This window comes from Cryptomeria japonica, chromosome 3 (genome assembly GCF_030272615.1).
Source record: "Cryptomeria japonica chromosome 3, Sugi_1.0, whole genome shotgun sequence".
Taxonomy (NCBI): domain Eukaryota; kingdom Viridiplantae; phylum Streptophyta; class Pinopsida; order Cupressales; family Cupressaceae; genus Cryptomeria; species Cryptomeria japonica.
The window spans coordinates 745622424-745643157 of record NC_081407.1 but is presented as its reverse complement, the minus strand read 5'-3'; positions in this window follow the sequence as shown (position 1 = coordinate 745643157).

Genomic DNA, 20734 nt, shown 5'->3' with positions numbered 1-20734 from the left:
ACTGAGGTTACTCTTACAACTGGCACAACCTATGACCTGCAACTAATTAGAAAAACTTCTGCATAAAGGTGCTAACAGCAACACAATCACAAGGATAAAAGACATCACTTGAAACTGCATTAGGACTAAGCACACAAAAACAAGAAATCTGAGAAGGCAAAATATGTATTACTGTCAAAAGGTGTTACAAAGCTTATCAAAACTCTTCTGAAAACTGGTTACAAACTCCTTCCTTTCTGCAGAGAGAACTCAAAAAATTACAGTCTGCCAGAAGCAAAAGGTAAGAACCCTTGAAAAAGTGAAGTACTGGAGTATATATGCTTTCCAAAAAGCAGATAATGAATACAATAATCCACCTCCTCTTGGGCGAGCAGAACCAAAAAACCCACTTTAAAAGACCTGAAACAGGTCTGAAAGGGGAAAACCTGGGCCAAAAGTCAAGCCAACCCATGTTGCAACCATAAAAGCTCTTAAAAGCACCATAAATGGCCCCAAAATATCACTGACAAGCCTTCATAAATGCAAAAATATCCCCTTTGACCTTATCAAATAAAAATAAAAATACATCTCATAAAGTGAACTTTTGAAATTTATTATTTAATTAAATATTTTGTTTTATTTTATGCTTATGTTTTAAAGGCAAAATGCTAATAAATGAAATAATGATAAAATTATTAATAAAGTGACCAATTTCACTTTAATAACATTTTATTATTTCATCTATTATTATTTTGATTTTAATTATAAACATGAAGTAAAATAAATTATTTAATTAATATAATAAAATTTTGAAAAAAAAAATCACTTTAATTAAAATGTATCGAATTTTTATTTGATGCTTATGTAGAAAACCTCATAAAAGACATACTTATTGAGTGATTCATTAATATCACTTAATAAATATTTATATTGAAATAATATATTAAGTGATATTAATGAATCACTTAACAAGTATTTACAATGTAAATATTTATATTCTTATCGATCCCTTGGCAAAATCACGAAGAATAAGTATGAGGGGAAAAGAAATATTAATGATAAAATCAAAGGCAAAAAGCCAATTGCCTTTGTCATCGATACACATGATATAGGGTATGAATAACCCTAAAATATATAATTTTTTCCTCCCAATATTTCACTTTTGCTATGCCCCTGGAAAACTCTGCCGAGAGGGTTTGGAGGAGCCACCATGAGTTGCAGGATTTTCTTGAGAAAATGAAGGGCGTTTGTAACACTTATGCTGCACATTCGACAAGGCTGGGCATGATTTTTGTTGATGTTGATAGATGAAACTGCAAATTTCTTCGCAAACCCTTGGCACTTGACGCTTCATCTTCTGATGTGGCACGATTTTTGCAAGCTGGGCACCATGGGGTTTTCTCGAAAATACTGCAGGTATTTCCGCCATTAATGGCTACTTCAGGCGACCTTCTGTTTCTTACATAGCAATTCGATTCTTTGCATGTAGCTCACCTTTTTTTTTTAAACGTGAAAATTTACTACTTTTGGGGGTTGAATTTGCTTAAGGTTGTCACTGCATTTTCGTGGATGTATATCTATTATTGCACATATTCTACAGATCGTGGGTTTTTCTTTGCATACTGCTGTGTATTTCAAGGGGAACTCCTATCTGATCCGCCTCTCTATATGCATCTCCAGATATGACACCGTGTGCCGAAAAACCAAAAGTCCTTTTCAGAAATGTCTCAAAACTTTAACCAGCATATGAAAAAGATCCTTCCTTTCCATATGACCGTTAAATTCTAGAGATTCCCTCCCTCTAAATGACTTGCACTAAAAAAACAAAAAACCCTACACCATCCTGGGTTTTACAAAAATTTTGAACACATGACTGCAACACTTTACTTATCTCTCTCTTTTCCTCTTCTTTCCTTCTTTGAAGAAGCCATTACGGCTCTGCACTTTAGGCATAATTTCACATTATTAACTTGGAATCAGCTTGTTGTGCATAATTTCTATTCGAAATCCATGATGCTTTGACTATGATTTACCATAACATTGCTTTAGTATTCTCCTTTAAGAGTTCCGTGATATCCTCATCATCTAGATCTATGCATTGATATCCTGTAGCTTTCTTGTCGCTGTGACTGATATTTAATGCTCTTTGGAGATTTTCAATAAATAAGAGCATGTAAGATCACCCTTATCGCCTTTATGGCCGACATTGTGCACCTTCATTGTTCATTGCTCACTGTCTCACATAGCTGTAGCTGTTGATATTTTTGACATCCACTGTCAAACATTTTTATAAAGATGCCCCCTTTGGTGCATGGATCTTGCTTTGAAATTAAGGATATTGCTTCTATTGTTGCCAAACCTCTCCACTTTCGAAAGACAAAACTGTTGTAGCTCAATTCCTTCTCGTCGAGATTTTTATAGTTGTATCATGCTCTTCTTGCTTTGTGTATACTTGTCATTACCCTATTCTCCACCAAACATGAATGGTCCCTGCAATGACATTAAGCTTATATGACTGTTATACCCCTCATGTGGTGTATCTAAATGCTGCTCCTATTTATATAGATGTATCTTTCACCTTTATCTCAGAGTATATGATCATATGTTACTCTCAGATGCCTCCTTATTGCTTCAGGACTGCAATCCATATGCTACTTGGATCAAGACTCCAACTCTTGAGTCTTAAAATTGATCCTTGAACTGAGAGATAGCTAGCTTAATCACCGAGTAGCTGCATGATGATTGTCTTTTATGGGCTTGATGACTATCCTCTCTACTGTCTTTGTTGCTTTTAAAGTCCCTTAGACTTCAAACCTTATTTCAGACCCTATGCTTGTCCATTTACCAAGTAATAGCTTTGCTAGTATCTGACCTGATACAGTGACCTCTGATTTGGCTATTTTCTCTTTCGAAGATCTGCAATATGTTCATGTATGCTGCAACAATGTCAGCTCTCTGCTCTTTTATTCACCACAATCATCAACCCTTTTCTGTTACCTCTTGTTTTGCTCGTGCATGACTGTCTCAACTTGATTGGACTGTTACACTCATTTTAGTGCCTTATTTTATACTAAAACTCCCTCGTCTCTACTCATAATAACCTCATTCATGCTTAGGGTTGTTATATATGAGAGTGACGGAGTATTTACAATGATTTTAGAGCTTAATGCAACAACAACATCTTCAGGGTTTAGATCTCTGAGGCATCCTTCTTTTTGGTCTCTGATGTAACTCTTAAAATTTATCATCCAACAATGAATGAAAGGTATTATGACTACATTTTGATGATTGCCCTAACCTCTTAACAAAGGCATCCATTTTGTCTTGATGCTTGAAGAGCCCGTCTTACATAGGAAGTATCAAAATCATGAAACTCCCCTTACTACTGTCAACTGCTCTTAGTTGTTGACATTCCCACCTTATTGCAGACCTTTGATATGTTTTGCCCTTGCTCTAGATCTATGTGATGTCATCAACATTGCTTTTGACTGCCCTTTATGGACTATTGTTGTCAATAGCCCTAAGTCTTGATACTTCATGAATGCTTCTTCCTTGGGACTGTATTTTCTGTCCTAATTGCCGCTTTCTTTCATTATGTCTTTATTGTCACATGCTTTACTTGATTGTCATTGTCAGACTCCCATGCCTACTCTTCTCTCACTGCCATAATGCTTTTAGCCTTTAAATACAGAACAACTCATATTGCTGCTCATACCTATTTTGATTCTTGTCTGTATCATTTTCTGAGATATGACTGCGTGCCTTTGTTGATTTCATATGAGTTGGGCTCAACCCTTGTGGGAGCCTCATTTACCCCCACTCATTTGTGAAGTTTACGACCAGCAAGCTATCCTTTCCTGTTCCTACACATGAAGCAAACAAGTTAGGGATAAGATGCATTTGATTTCCTCTGATCTGATATTTGTTTTTTCTGAGATCTTTCGTGATGCTAACTATATGCACCTGATGCATGTAGGGACTATATACATGCATGCGTTATTATACATGTTAGGAATGTAATCAGCCATTGCTTAGAACAAAATGTTCTAACTCATTGTATATTTAACTCTTTTGCAGATACCAGAAGGAAGGCAGATGCAGACAAGGACGAAGCAGCAAGACAAAGGCAACATCAAGGCTACTCCAACCGTACCAGTCATTCAAGCAATGACCGGTTCCACTCTCAACATGCTCTCTTTTATTTTGTACTCATGTATACATGCCTATGTATTTCCTTCTTGCACCTGATGCATGTAGCTAGTCTCACGGCTCTTTGTGTGGGACGCATGCTTGAATATCAATAAAAATACTCCCTTTTTTAGATGAGGTGTCTCTCTCTTTTGCTGTTACGAACTGGAAGTATTGAAATGTAATCTTTAGTTCATTCTTCCTTAGTGTAGTTGGAATGCAATATAGCAGAAGTAATATGTACTTTGTTTCAATTTTGTAAAAACAAGCATAACTTAACCTATTTTTCAGCCTGAAGCGAAAAATAGGTAACAGTTACAGCAGTCAACTTCGTAGCACTTACAACAGTCGATATTATGGTGAATACTTTATACTGTAACTCTTAATGCAACTTATTAATCTGATATTCGAACTTGGACAGTTCGAATATCAGAATTAAGGAATTTTGATCTATCTATAAAAGTGAATAAGAATTATATTATTTGCAATACTGAATACATTAAGTTATCAAACATATATTATACATTGAACCAATTAATATTGAATACCTGAGCTAAAGTATTGCACGTGTTATTAAAATTCTAAAATTATCTAACTATTTAAATCTGATCAAATTTAACATGGAATCCTTAATCCATACCACTAGCCTCTTGTTGATTGTAAGTGTGTCGTGCGTGGTCAACTGGAAATTTATGCAAGCTTAACTTCAAATATTATGCATCCATTGATATGCATCAACTTAGATTTGAAAATCTATAAGTATACTTTAAGTTTAGATGATTGCACTAAGCTCGTGTCAAAATCTGTTCGACTTGAAGGTGAGACCTTGCCTAGTTTGATTCCTCCACTAAGTTTGTTCATCATTTCCAACATTCCTAGGCTTAGAATTGATTTCCTGAACCTTATTCCCTTTTGCCATTTTTTAGTAAGTCTTGAGTCCAAAACTACATTGCCATATCCTAAGTTATCAGCACACCCATTCCATATCCATGATAACAGAAATTAATTCGAACATTTGTGTAAGTCCCCAAGTGAAAACAGCAATTCACATCAAACATTGAGTTACCCACTCGTCAAGACCTAACTGTAGAAACCTCGGAATCATTTAGTTCATCTTACCCTTAGCATCTGAGGTGATTTTGTTTAAGAGAGGGTAAAGTATTTTGGTATTTTATTCTAAATGTTATGTGCATAAAACACACATCAACACATAGGATGTTCTTAGTGTCAGCGCTGCACATAGGCCAACTCAGCTAGAAGGTCAAGGACAAGAACTTCCTCCCCATCTAGAAGAACCACACCAGGATAGTTTCATAGAAACAATCCTTGGAGAAATGGAGGAAACTTCACAGGAGCATGCACATATGGAGATTTAGGATCAATCGACAGCTACTCCAGATTGGCTAAGAGATAGATTGAGGAAAGAAAGAGAGAGGGAAGTAGATTGAGCACAAGAGTTGGAAGAACTTCTGAAGAGGATGGAATGCTGCCTGAAAGTTTTCCAAGGTCACAAGGAATGAGTTTTGATCTAGATCTTTACATATAGCAGAGCCTGCAATGGACAAGGACAGAAATGAAATCACACCAAATGATTATGTGATCAGAGAGGTTGATTTGGGGCGTGCTTCCACAACGCAAGTAATCGATGAATATGAAAGATCTTCCTTGGCTATGAAGGAACAGATGCAGAAGCTGAAGGAAAAATGTAGAAGGTTGAAGACTGAAAACAAGGCCCTATGCGAGTATGTCAAGAGTTTCAAGCAGCCACTCAAAGAGGACGATCTGTCCTTTGTTCCTCCTTCCTCTCTTCCTAAAGAATTCATTGATGCCGTTGAAAAGGTGAGGAAAATTGCCCAATATTCTAAAGAATTGGTGGAAGATGTTTTTACAGCAGCCGGAAAATTCATTGAAGACTTGGCTAGCCTTCATTCTAGACGACTTGTCCTTTTGAGCCGGGTAGAGGTAAAGGATGGTTTGTGGGAGGATGTTCACATTTATCAAGACTTGACCATTCCACAACTCAGAGCCTTGATGTAAGTTCCAAAGCAGACATCGATTGACGGGAAGGTGATTCAAGAGAGCAAGATTTATGATTTCCCGCGATGGTTTTGTGTTGTCTGCACTGGAAGGGAGGTCTTTAAAAGATTCAGCATGGAGTCTTCGGCCTTGAAAGACTCAATCAGAAGGGTACAAGAGGAAATTCCCAGTGCAGCTGAGATATTGTTTGCAAGGAAATTAAATGAGGGCGGAGTGACAGTAAATTTTCTAAGGGCTCAATTGCATGAAATCTTCTTTGTGGGATCATTTTCCAAGGCCCACTTTGAAAATGTTTCTTTCTTTTCCAGCACTATGTAGAGGACATGTGAAATGGTGGCAAAATGGGGGAGTTTTCTATCCAAGAGTGAAGAAGAAATTGCTTTGATGGAGTTTCGGATAGAAACTGTGCCAAGTGTCTTCATAAGAGAACTAGAGGCCGTCATCGCCAAATTCATTTTTTATGCCATTAATGAGTGAGATAATGGCCGTCCATTTTTGGACGAGGATCTTTTGACCGGGATGTAGTGGCATATTTATGGTTGGAGCATTTTTTGACCGAGTGGTGGCCGGGTCAACGCATGTCGAATCAATGAGGCATCTTTTGCATGCAGCCATCACATTTAAGGTATTATGGCAGATTCCTTTTGCATGCAATCGTCGCATGTGGAGATGATGGAGCATTTATGATATGATAGGGCAATTTTTTTTTGCATGGAGGAATATTCAACGCATTTTGAGCAAATTTAGTAGAGAATGATGCATTTATTGCATTTTTATTACCAATTGTAATGGGCTAGAATTAATTGTATATGGGCATCATGGGTATTTATTATAGATTCCCACTTTGTTGCATCATGTGTAGGGAATCTTTTAGGAGAAAACCCTACTTAGGGTTTTGCATGTAGCCAAGGCTTGAAGCCTATATACAAGGGTGACCCCCTCATTTGTAGAGGAGAGATTCCTTTTTGAGATTGTTGTGATAAGTTGTTGAAGGAGTAAACTTAATGCATTGTTCAAATTGATGGTATATTCTTATTTTGTTTTATAACTTGCATGGTCTCGCTCTCTTCACTTAGATTAGATTTGCTTTTAGATGTTAGATAAACGGGATTTGATGAGATTGTTTGCAGTGAAACACTTTCTCATACCTTTTATTAGTAGCTGATTGTTATTAACTTTGTAAAATTAGTCTGAGCCTTTTTATGCATAAACTTAACTTCGATCATCGAGTGGATATTGTTCTATGATGGTGTCCATTGCTGGTATGAAAAAATCCTATGCAACCTTTGAAGATTGCACCGTCTTTGTGTAGTTGTATGAAGATTGACGAAGCAAAATGCGGTTTGGTTTCACTTGAGCAATCATTGTCTCCTTGTTCTTAGAGTTAGCATAGATTTCCTAAACCCTTCCCTTTTATTTTCTGCATCTTAAAACCCAAAAATCCTAAAAAAGAGCCCCTTTGATAAATCATTGACGAGTGAATTCCTTGAAAATTGCAAAATTGCTTAATCTTTTTCGAGTGTGCGTAAGTCCCCTTGGATTACTGGCAAATCACATCAGCCAACTAAGTCACATCCATTGCGAAAAGGAACCTTGGAGTCGATTGTTTAAACTCATGGCAATCTTAGCATACAATTGTACTTTGATCAAGGGAGAGTGAAGTGACCATTAGGCAACTTTATTCTGTGTTCGGCATTGTCATAAAAAACACATCAACAGTACCGAATATCAGACTGTAATCAGGTTTTTTTTAGGGGAAAATTTTGGTGAAAGGAAGACATTTAGGAACAAGGTTATTCTGATTTTACATGCACATACCGAATTTTGGTATGCAAGGAACTCATACCTTGTTTTCAATCCGTTCTTCTTGGCCTCTAGCCTTAGAGGCATATGGATCTGATATTACTTTATGATGTTCATCATTCTCTTTGTCAGCAACTCTATTGTCAAGGTTTGTGACCTTATTCTTAGTGCTTTGTGACTGCAAAATCTGAAAATAAAAAACACATCAAGAGTACCGAATATCAGACTGTAATCGGGTTTTTTTAGGGGAAAATTTTGGTGAAAGGAAGACATTTAGGAACAAGGTTATTCTGATTTTACATGCACATACCGAATTTTGGTATGCAAGGAACTCAGACCTTGTTTTCAATCTGTTCTTCTTGGCCTCTAGCCTTATAGGCATATGAATCTGATATTACTTTATGATGTTCATCATTCTCTTTGTCAGCAACTCTATTGTCAAGGTTTGTGACCTTATTCTTAGTGCTTTGTGACTGCAAAATCTGAAAATACAACAAATCTTGGTTCAAAGTTCAGTCTTGGGAAGGCTTTTAGGAATAAGCCTAATTCCTACTTCTTGTGCTATCACCAAATTTAGGCTTTGGGTCAGAACTTCAGTCAAAACCTCAACACTGGGAACATGTTTGGGATTAAAAGCTTATTTCAACTTAGCACTGAAACACCAAACTCTAGGATGGAACTTATGTTTAGGGGAAAAGTTTGGTGTTACGAATGTTAATTGGAATAACATCTTATTCAAATTTTGAGTGAAAACACTGAGCTTGTGGGGAAAATTTCAGATTTTAGCCCAAAGTTCAAATTTGGCCAATGCCTTGAGCTATCATATCTTTGTTCATCGTCCATCTTTGGACCAAATTGGTGCTTGAATGCTCTTCCCCTTCGTTTGATTCCTATGCCAATTTGAATCTCTAATTTCCCAATTTCTTGAACACTTCAAGGTTCTCAAGCCCCTAGGATTATAAACTATCTCCACATCCTACTTGTTTGTAGGCTTTCTAAATGAGCCTCGCACAGGGTGGCCATTCCTAAAGCATCCCCATACCATACTCCACGCCTCAACTCTGATCCCGATCACACTCCTATGATTGAATGATTTACCTTGATCTATCCTCTCTCATTCTAGCAATCATCAGAGAAAGCGAATCAAAAAGGGGGTTTCTATCGGAGATGAGGTGTGTGTGTATAACACAAATTGCAAATGTTGTTGATGATGCTAACCTTGCTAGGTCGTCAGTGTTGTCAATGTGGAGGTGGTCAAGTGTCTAGGTGTGTTGGATGTCATTAGGGGCAAGCTTGCCTGTAGTTCCATCAAGAATTGCAAGCACATCACCAAGGGGTCTTGGATTTCAAGCATATACCTCATTAGGCCTAGAAATGAAAATCGCCTAACACAACTAGTGTTGGGGATCCCCTCGATGCCGCCAATAATACTCACGCTTCACCTTGCTTTAAGAGTTGCAAATTCAAACCTCAACCTTGTTATGCATGAGAGGCACAAAGTACCACCAATGGCTTGTCAGGCAAATTTTGCACCAAGGCAAGAGGTGATTACATTGCAATCAAAATACTGCTCCACCCCTAAAACCCGCCAATCCAAGTGAGGGTTAGATATTCACCAAGGGGAAGAAGCAAAGTCTTGAAAATGTTGGGCAAGCCCTTAATTCCATCATGTGAACAAGAGGTATAGATGCGCCTTTGCAAGGAATGGTAATCAGACTTTCAAGCAACACAATCAGACTTAAAAGGGATAAAATTAGGTTAGCAATACACAAAATTCAGACCTAAAATGGAGAAGGATTAGAACTCAGCGGCCAGACCTAAAGCACAAGAAACTCACACCTAAAACACAAACTTTGACCTACTAATATCGAAATCAAGCATATGATCATAAACTCCGACCTAGATAATATAGGGTTTGCAAATCATTATGAAACTTCGCCTATTCAAGACAATTTTTGCACCAAGTCAAAGCAATGTCGGACTTGGATTGAAGTCCGCCATAGATATGTGGGCACAACAATGCAGATCTAATATGAAGTTCGCCACTTGTTGGTGGGGGAATGCAAAACATGACATGAAGTCTAGCATTCATCTAAAGACAATAGAAGAGCTTGATCCAAGTACACCTTGCTTGAAGTCATTAATGCGAAACAAGGGTAGAACTCTACCCAAGTATGATAAAAAAGCAGTACCCACCTAAAACTCCGCCATAGCCCAATGCTTGACCAAGTACAAACTCCGACCTAGATGTGGTTCTATGCATCACCCTCCTCAAACCCCACCATTATGCTTTGTTGGAATTATGCTAAGTGAAAACAATGTCAGACTTGTAAGTTCACCACACAAAGAAAGAATGCAAAACAAGACACAAACTCCGCCATTAGAGTGAAATGAATGTCGGAATTACTCCTAAGTCCGCCATCAATTTGGTAAAGGGCAATGTTGGACTTGATGAGAAGTCCACCACTAAGGACGAGGACAATGCACAATCCTCATTAAAGTCTGCCAATTAGACATAAAAATTGCAAAACATGGAAAAGGTCCGACCTGCCTGTGATTGTTGCAAAAATCAAATAAACTCCGACCAGCTAATGCAAGATTGCAAAAAGTTCCTAAACTCCGACCTTCATTGCACAATATCCATAAACTCCAATCTACCTTCATTGATGCAAAACTATAAGAAAGTCCGATCTAGGTCTCAAAGCATTGCATGACTTATTAGAACTTTGAAATCGTTGCAAACATTTAGCAAACTCCGACCTGGAATGATGGAATGTAAATTTTGTTGAAAATCCGACCAGCCTAGTGTATTATTGCAAAACTTTAAAGATCTTCGCCCCTCAACAATGCAAAACCATACTAAAGTTCAACCTCCTCAATCGTTCTGCAAATCATTTCAGAGTCTGACCTGATCTAAGAAAACCTTTTAAATTCGCTCAATGTGCAAAGAAGTTGGTCATTTTATGAATTGACACAACCCTAAGGCAATAGGCGTATATTAGGAGTAAAACATCAATCAAACCATAAAAACACTCCAATTCAATTCTGTCTGCAGAAGCAGAGCTACGTGGCTGCGACTTCACGGAGGAGCTGCAAACTTCAAGGAGTTGTGAATTTGGTCATTAAAGGCCTGCAATTTCTCTCGGGGATATTATGATTTCATCAAACAAACCTGAAGGAAGAATCTGAATTTGTTAAATAAAGTGTAGAGTTTGTTAGATTAATTCAGATTTCTGAGTTGTTTGGGCCTGATTTATTATGCATTAGTCATATTTCTATTTAAGTACATGATATTTTATCTCTTTTGTCTTTCCGGTTTACTACATAAAGATGATAAACTCAAGAGGATGTGCTTTTGACGAAGGAGACTTCAAGGGATGGAAGACAACATAATCTCCAGAGCACAGATTTTTAGGATGAAGGAATCAAAATCCACGAGTTCAAGGGATTTTGAATCAAATCTAAGATCAAGGAAACGGACGGGAAGATAACTCCACAATGCAAAGATTGTTCTATATTGAAGTAAATTTAGTCATGTAAAGAGAACTCAACATAGAAACACTTCAAGGGCACAAAGGGGAGATTCATCAACACCGAGTAAGATGAACACTTGAATTTCTAAGGCAAGGAAGAGATCAACGCCTACACTTCACTCTTTCAATATTGCACTTCAAGTTGGGGAGGCATATCAAGATGAATAATGCACAAGGAACATATGACTATCTTGAATTTCCTTCGCAAATCCAAGAATAATTGCCAACACAAGGAAGATAATCCCGGTTGTGCAATAGGAAGATGCTCCTACATCGATGCAAGATTGAGGATCAAGTTGCATGTCCAGAAACAACATAAGCACCATCAAGATGGAATACACAAGCAAGCATCACACGAGGATTCTACAGCAGAATCAAAGTCAAAGTCTATATTTCAAGTCCACAATGTATTCCACATTTCAAGAGGATGTCAAGACATGGAAGCAATCCAAGACAAAAGTTTCAGGATGAGAGGATTCAAGATTAGTGGAGGACTGAGGATGAAATTTTATACAAAGAACAAAATGAATTCCCAAACAAAAGATTGAAATTGTACAAGCATGATCAATGAAACAGATAATTTCAGAAGAGTTAATGAAAGCTAGAAAATCAACTTGATCGTCAAAGATAATACAATTTACATTTCAAGAGGGTGTCAAGACAAGGAAGCAATCCAAGACAAAAGTTTCAAGATGAGAGGATTCAGGGTCAGTAGATGACTAAGGATGAAATTTTATAAAAAGAACAAAATGAATTCCTAAACACAAGATTGAAATTGTACAAGCATGATCAATGAAGCAGATAGTTTCAGAATAGTTAATCAAAGCTAATACAATTTAGGAATATGTCCCATTACCTTCATCATGTTGAGCAAGTTGGATAATCTTGAGTATCAAGAGATATTGCTCAATCACACTTTGTGATCATCTACATGGGGTGGCCTAGGTGGCATGTAGTCATCATCAACCCACTCAAGTTGTGCCACATCACCATGCCCAAATGCATTAAACTTGACTCATCCAAGGTGAAGCAATTGACACATGGCACTTTATCAAATATTATTTGACGTACCTAACCTCATCATCCATTGGTTAGAATTCAAGATGGAAGGAAGTTTGTTGTAACAAACCCTACTTAGGGTTTTATTATAAGATCTTGGTCATTGATTTAGGGAATCAATCTGAGCCGTTGAAATGTAACAAGCTCTCTCTATATAAGGCTCAAAGTTCTCATTTGTAAAGGTTAATAGTTAATAGCCAAACAATAGTTTATAGATAGAAATTAGATAGAAAGTAGCTAAAGTAGAGTGGTAAATAGTTGATTAACTTGTTGAATCTAATACAAGATTTTCATTGAAGCATGGTGGATCTCAATGTGTTTGTTTCTTCATGTTGCATGGTTTCTTGTTACTTCTTAAAGTTAATTAGATATTGTGATGAATTCCTTGGTTCATACTTTTTGTAGTTCGTTGATTGTAAGCTACAATGTAAAGTTAGCCTGAACCTAATAATTATGCGAAGTTTGATTGTGGTTACTTGTTCAAGTTGAATCAGCATTGGGTATATGGGTGATGTATTTGCAATGTGAAAATCTTCCATTTCCTCAGAAGATTGCATCAAGTTTGTGCAGTTGTTCCTAATGGCAAAGCAAACCTTGGTCTGAGGGAATTTTTCTATCTAAGTTTCATCCATTGTCATCATTCCTCTTAGGTTTAGCATTGGATCTCTTAACCCTCGTCTCTTTTGTCTTTTATTTCCATGCATATTAGTAGTTAGATCTTAAAATCCAGCAGAGTTCAAGCAAAACATAAGTCCCCTTGTGATTCCAGCAAAATCACATCATATTACTGAGTCCATCTACAACATTTAAGTCGCATAATTCACATTGTAAACCTTGGAGTTGTCTCACTTGATCAGATTATTTAGCATGTGAGGTTTCTTTGTTCAAGAGAGGAAAGAATACCTTGGTATTTTATTTTGTGTTCGATCATATTATTTAGCATATGAGGTTTCTTTGTTCAAGAGAGGAAGGGAATACCTTGGTATTTTATTTTGTGTTTGAGGTGCATAAAAAAACATCAACAGTTTGCACTCTTTGAAAGAGTGCTAATTGTGAAAGGTTGTGTCTCTTCCAAAGGGAAAAAATTATGAAGGGTTGTACTATTTCAAAGGGTGGAAATTGTGAAAGGCTGTGTCTCTTTTCAAAGGACAGGCATGATGAAGAGATGTGGCCTATCCCTCTCATGGGAAGATATAAATGGAAGAAGGTTCATTTGAGGAAGAGATGGAAGGGAGATCAATTTGGAGAATAATATTTTATTCTCAAAAGCAGCAATGAAAAGTGGAGACTCATTTATTATGAAAGATGGTGCCTCAATTGCTATGAAAGGTGGTGACTCTTCCACCAATAAAATATAAAGGAGAGATCATTCCAAGCATTCAAGGATCACTAATTCAATCATCACTCATGGATCCATAAAAGCAATCATCAATTATCAAATCAAACAAACAATCAATCAGCAACTCATACTATCAAATAAGCATTCAGTCAATCATCATTTACCAATATATGAAACCAGCATTCATTACATCATCACTCTTCAATCACCTAATAAACGATCACTTAATCATGACTAACCAATACTTTGACTCACACGATCAAAGTAATCCATTCAATCAAAGAGATCAGATCTGACATTGATAACCAATTCAGGCATACAGCAGTTTGATCTGATATCTGTGACTTGTTATGGGTTTTCTTGTGATAATGAATCTGTTTATGTTTGCTCACTACTGAATAGTATATATATATATACATGACTGTTTGTATATTTTAATTAAATGTTATAATCAGCCATGCTAGAGGTTTAAAAGCCTTGCAAGGAGGGGGAACAGCATACAAGCTTCACTAGGTACACCACCTCATGAGAACAGTTAAGGACCACATGACGCCAAGGGGGATAGAGATTCTGCTCTTGGTCCTACGTTCGAATTAAGGGCACCCTATTGCAGTCTCCCCTATAAACCCTATATTGGTCAATTGTTGAGGTGAACTAGAAGGGATCCTCAATCATAAGAGGAGAGAAGGATGGCAAGGTAGAGGGGAACGGCATATAAGCTTCACTAGGCACACCACCTCATGAGCATGGTTAAAGACCACATGAGGCCAAGGGGGATAGATTTTCCGCTCTTGGGCCTAGGGTAGGGTATATTTAGGGCACCTTATCATGTCCCTCCCATCTCAACCCTCGTAGGTTGAACTCCATGTAATCCTTTAGAATTATGTGTCATAAGTATATCTTTTCTTAACTCTAAAAATGGCTATATTACATGGATTATATCTATATTATTACCTAACTTGTTTGCAGGCTTTCAAAACAGACTTATCTCATCTTATTCTTGGGTGAGGAATATACCTCTAACTATATTATTTTCCTTGTTTCATTTGATCTGTGAATTTAGGGCAAATCACAAGGTAATCCTAAAAAGGGACATTACACCAAAATTATAAACAAATGGATAGAAAGTTATTTGAGGAACTATGTTACAAGACAGCAAACAAAATGAGTCAAGAGGCTGCATCTTGGGGAATATTGCTACAATTCTACTCACCATGTGTCAATATATATGAGTCCTTTTAAGGCACTTTAAAATTATGATGCTATTTCATTAATGGATTGAGGAGTACCAAGGGCTAGAAGTTTGGTTCAACAAAGCTTGGATATTGTGAAAGCACTCCAGGAAAACTTACAACAATGTCAAAACCAGAAAAAATTGTATGTTGGTTGCCACCAAACTTAAAGGGTTTTCGAGGTGGGAGACATGGTGTTCTTGAGGTTACAGCCCTATAGGCAATCTTCCCTCAAAGGAAGTGGAGCTGAAAAGTTCAAACCACAATTTCATGGACCCCTATAAGGTCATAAGGAGGATTGATGAATTTACATATGAGTTGGAACTTCCAGTAAATAGCAAAATTCATAATATTTTTCACATATCATGCCTAAAGAAGGCCCTTGGACAGGAACTTACACCATCACTTGAGGTGCCACCACTTGATGATGAAGGGAAATTGATTTTGGAACCAAAAGCTACTTGGACAGGAACTTACACCATCACTTGAATTGCCACCACTTGATGATGAAGGGAAATTGATTTTGGAACCAAAAGCTATCATTGATGTGAGAGAAAAGAAGCTGAAAAACAAAGTCATTCTACAGTATTTGGTGAAATGGAAGAATCTTCCACTTGAGGATGCGACATGGGAAGGAGTGGATATTTTTTAGCACCCGAGCTTGAAGTTGCTTGAGGACAAGTGATTGGGGGAAGGGAGGACTATCATGTCCCCCTAAATAGGTCGGCCTCCAACATTTTTTTATAAGGGTGTTTTTAAAGAACCTTGTAATAGTTAAATAAATAAAATAAAACATTTGAAAATTCAAATTGAGTGCCTAATTTTGGGCTGACCCGTACTTCAGAAATATAAAAATAATAACTTATTTTACTATCAACCTAGTTTGGGCACAAGCACCATTTTTACAAGTAGATATAAAGTTATGTGTGCAAGCTAGGCATAAGCATCTGGAAAAAGTTGTTAATGGCACTTTTCTCCAAAGTTAATTAGATATTAGCAATGGATTTAATAGATTAAATATTAAAGTTAAGATCATTTATAAGATAATGATATTAAATTAGATGCAAATAACCAACGTAACTATAAAATGTAATAATTCGACAAGAATTATAAAGTCAATTGTTGTCAAAATAAATTGAATAACATAGCCGAATAACTCAATCATAATATCACCAAAATCATATATTATATTCTCAATATTTTTTTATCATCAAGCATTTCCAATACTTATTAGTATCTTGAGCACTTGGAATGGCCATTGTCACTCTAAGAAGACTACAATGGTCTTGGACCTCATAGCTATGGCATAACTAGAGGAACATAGCACACTGCATCACTCTTCAAAAGTGTTGGTTCCACAAGAACAATACTCAATGAATGCAAATACCCAAGCCCTAGCAAGGACAATCCCAAGTGCACACTATGTGTCCCCTTCTCCAAGTGTCCATAGCCCACCAAGCCACCTTCTTCTTCTTCCTTGAGTGATCTACATGCCCTCTTCCAAGTCTCACATGAATACTCTTTAACAATCTAATGGGTGGTTTTCCAAACCATCACACCCTTTCACAAGAGTTTCATTTTAATAATTATTCCTATCCCTTTTAAAGGGTTTTTTATATATATTCTTTATTAATCTCTTCTTTGGTTAAAGGATCATAATATCCTTTATTTTCATCTCCCTTTTAATTCTAAAGGGCTATTTCATAACTTTATTTTCTCTCATAGAAAAAAGTTAACATAACATTTCACCCCTGTAATTTAGTTGTTATCCTTAGCAACAAGAGATGCATCTGCATCACCTGTTAATGGGTGTCAAAGGGTTAAACCTTGCCAACAGGTGGAGAGGACTACTTATTGGCGACCACTAGACTTGGGGTGGATCAAAATTAATTTTGATGGTGTTGCTCGTGGCAATCCTGGTCCGTCAAGCGCAGGTTGTGTTGCGAAGGATAGCAGAGGTGTAGTGATGGCCAAATATAAACAACGGCTACAAGTAGGATCCAACAATGAAGCCGAAGTTAAAGCGGCTCTCTTTTGGCGATTCAATTCGCTGGTAGACTAGGTGTGGAGAGCTTACCTCTAGAAGGGGACTCCTAGATTATCACATGCCATTATCAAAGGTGATGCTCAAAATTGGAAAATCGATAGAGATAAAATGCATTAGAAATCTCCTAGCATCTTTTCAAAATTTCAAAGTGTCCCATGTGTTTAGGGAGAGTAATCAGCATGTTGATTCTTGTACCAACCAAGCTTTTGATTTACAAGTTGGTGATATCAATTTAGACATTTATCCCCCCAACGGTATTATTTTGGACAGATTTGAAGTGAGATAGGGGTGGGTAGACATTAGTGGTGGGTGGCGTTGGTATTGGAGTCACTAAACTGGTTCTAAACAAAGCATTTTCTTTAAACATAATCATTTATTGCTTGTCAAAGTTGATACTACAACAGGCGCCTAAAGGCATGCAGAATGATGAGGATCTTCTCCAAATCCTTTGCTTATATGGTGAAGAAGAATTGCTTTGGTTTTGAATGGGCAAGGTGGCAGCTCTCTTTCACTAAGCCATACCAACTACGAGCTGTGTTAAGGCACAGTTATTAACATTTTGCACTGCCCACCCTTTGAATGACTAATGCATTAAAGACATCCTTAGTAATTCTAGAGTCTTCGATTTGGGTGCATAAGGTGTATGAAGCAAGCCAAAGACTTAGTGTCAACTTGAAGAAGGAGAGCAGGTGCTTCATTTTTCATTCCTAGGCGACTGGTATTAAGATACACTTTAGTGAATCACTCTGTTATTGGAGAACGGAGCCAAACTTCTCTTTACAAGAGACGACACCCATGGTGGCATTTTGGGGTCAAATTTCCGATGAAAGGCTTACAAATGTGTTCAAATTTGATGATAAGGATTTTCTCAAACGAGTAAAGATTGTGCTTGGGGAGGAATATCTGCGAGCTCACTTTAAATACCACACCAATGCCGATGTTGCTTCCATGTTTGTGGCATGGTGCTTTGAGCTGGAAAACAAAGAGAAGGTGAGGTGGATAGTTAGCAGCTGCATCAGAGAAGAATGGTGTGGAATGGTGCTTTGAGTTGTGTTGGTGTTTGTTTTATCATCTACCAAATATTAGAATAGGATGCCCGAAGGCATTCTATCCTCTCTTGAAAATCACTACTGATTCAAAGGTCTATATGTGCGAACAAGCGACTTTAGTGAAATAGCTTCTTGGGTAGTGTATGCTGAAAATCTCAAGGGGGACTTACGTTAACAAATGTCTGTTGAACTGCTGGACTTAGATAGATTTATCAATTTTAAGCTCTCTTTTTTTTTTTTTTTTTTTCCGGGATTTAAACTTTCAAAAAGGAGAAAAGAGATGGGGTTTAAGAAGGCTGATCTAATCCTACGAACTCCAAAGACGGTATCAATTGGGTGCTCTCGAGAAACCACACTTTGCTTTGCCACACTAAAGACAACTACACAAAGTGGGTGCAATCTTCAATGGGTTGTGCTTATGATTGAAATATTGGCATGCACAGAGGATGGGCCCAGAATAACTTTGCACAGTGAAATGGAAATCATCCATTCACCAAAAGTATGAGCAGAGATACACAGTCAATTGACACTTATCAAATCCTTCATTCAATTCTAATAACATGAAAGCAAATCTAAATTAACTTTAACTAAGTGTTGAGGAAATTGAAACCATGCTAATCATTCAAACAATAGGGATTACAAAGCCTTAAGAGAAAGCGCACATGCAATATATTATTTGAAAATGACCTTCACGCAACAATATGTCAAAAACCTCACACTCTCCAAATGAGAGGAGGTAGCCTTATATAGTTTTTCAAAAATAAATGAACGACCGAGATCAAACAGTGATCAAGGGCCCAGATTGAAAGCTACAAAACCCTAATTAGGGTTTCCCAAAACTAACTATCCCTGACCAATGAGAAAATTACATTTGGGACACTTGTCCTTCTTGCTAAATATGAACCATCAATGAAAATAGAAAGTTGTTGCATTGTGAAGTGTGCCCTCCTAGAAGCTTCTGGATAAGTCTGATTGGTTGGAAAATGACGAGGCGCCACCTCAATGTGTTGGATGTCTTCCTTGAATTCTCCAATTTGTGTCAAGAAATTGTCTAAGTATGGAAATTTGATTCCTTCTTGTCACCATTTGATTCTGCTTGGGAGCTTGTCTTTTTTAATTTCTTTAGGAGATGAAATTCTTCAAGAAGTTGGAAATTTATTTAACTTTTCCATATTTTCACCAAGTCTGAGAACTTTTTCTTTCTTGATGCCTTGAGATTCTTTCAAGTGCCTCGAATTTGGAGAAGAAATCCCTTCGTGAAGTATTTTTCATAGCAAAATTTTGGCCCTCTCTATGCTTGGACGAACCTTGCTCGTGGTCCTGTCTTCAATTCTAAATTTGGCTTGAAACTCCATTTGTGTTTTCTATGATGATCCTGTCTTCAGCTGCCAATTTATGTTGCACGGGAGGAGGGCAAAAGCTCTAGATAACCCCTCGCAAATATGAAATGATAGGATCAAGTTGTTCAGACATTTGATGTGATCATGCCCTCCTTCTTGATACCCTGAAATTTGGAGAAGAATCTCTCCATGCCTTCATCATAATTGAGGAATTGGTATTTTCTTTGTGAAACATTCCCCATACTTAGCCAGATTTTGGCTATCTTCACGCTCGGATGAACCTTGCTCATGAACTTGTCCTCAATCCTCCATTTGGCTTAAAACTCCAGTTGCGATCTCTATTACGATCTCGCTTCTATTTCCTCCTGCGACCTATAAAACCAAAGGAAAATAAGTTAAAAGATCTATCTTGGATTAAAGAAAATTGAGGCTGCGAATGGCTAAGTGTTTGGAGATTTTATTTCATTTTCATACTTAGCCATGAGAATGGGATTTTCACATGTAAATTCTTCAATCCTAAGGATAATTATGATTGCAATCCAACACCAAGTGTTATAACTTCAAAACTCTCCTTTTACTTAGCCAATAAAATGATTTTCCTTCACCAAAAAAATTCGAATAGATCCACTAAAATCACTTTCAATGACTTTGGAAAACTCAGAAAATGCAACAAATCTGCATTTTTAAATTCAACTTCACCTTCAAATGAATTGGAATAAGCCTAGAAGTTCCTCAAACCTAGAAAAATTAACAAATCTGCCTTATACCAATTGATTCCACCCCAAAATCTGCGAGTTCTTTGACAAGAAGCTTGCCCAACTGCAAGCAATATCAAGATTTTCTCCAAATAAACTTCAATCTGCAAATATACTTCTTAATGTTTTCCTTAGCTTGCTAAGGAAATTCGAACTTCTTGGTGTAAGAATGAAGGAACAAAGGATGCATTTGTAATGAAGTTGATTTTATAATTAGAAACACGTAAAAACCATCCAACTCGTGTTTCTAAATTCAACTTAAATCTTGGGAAAGTTTCTCATCCAATTTTGAGTTGTGTTGTCATCTCTTTAAGTTCGAAAATCTTCTACTTGTGCAAGTTTCTAAATTGTATTTAGTCCATAAATTCGAACT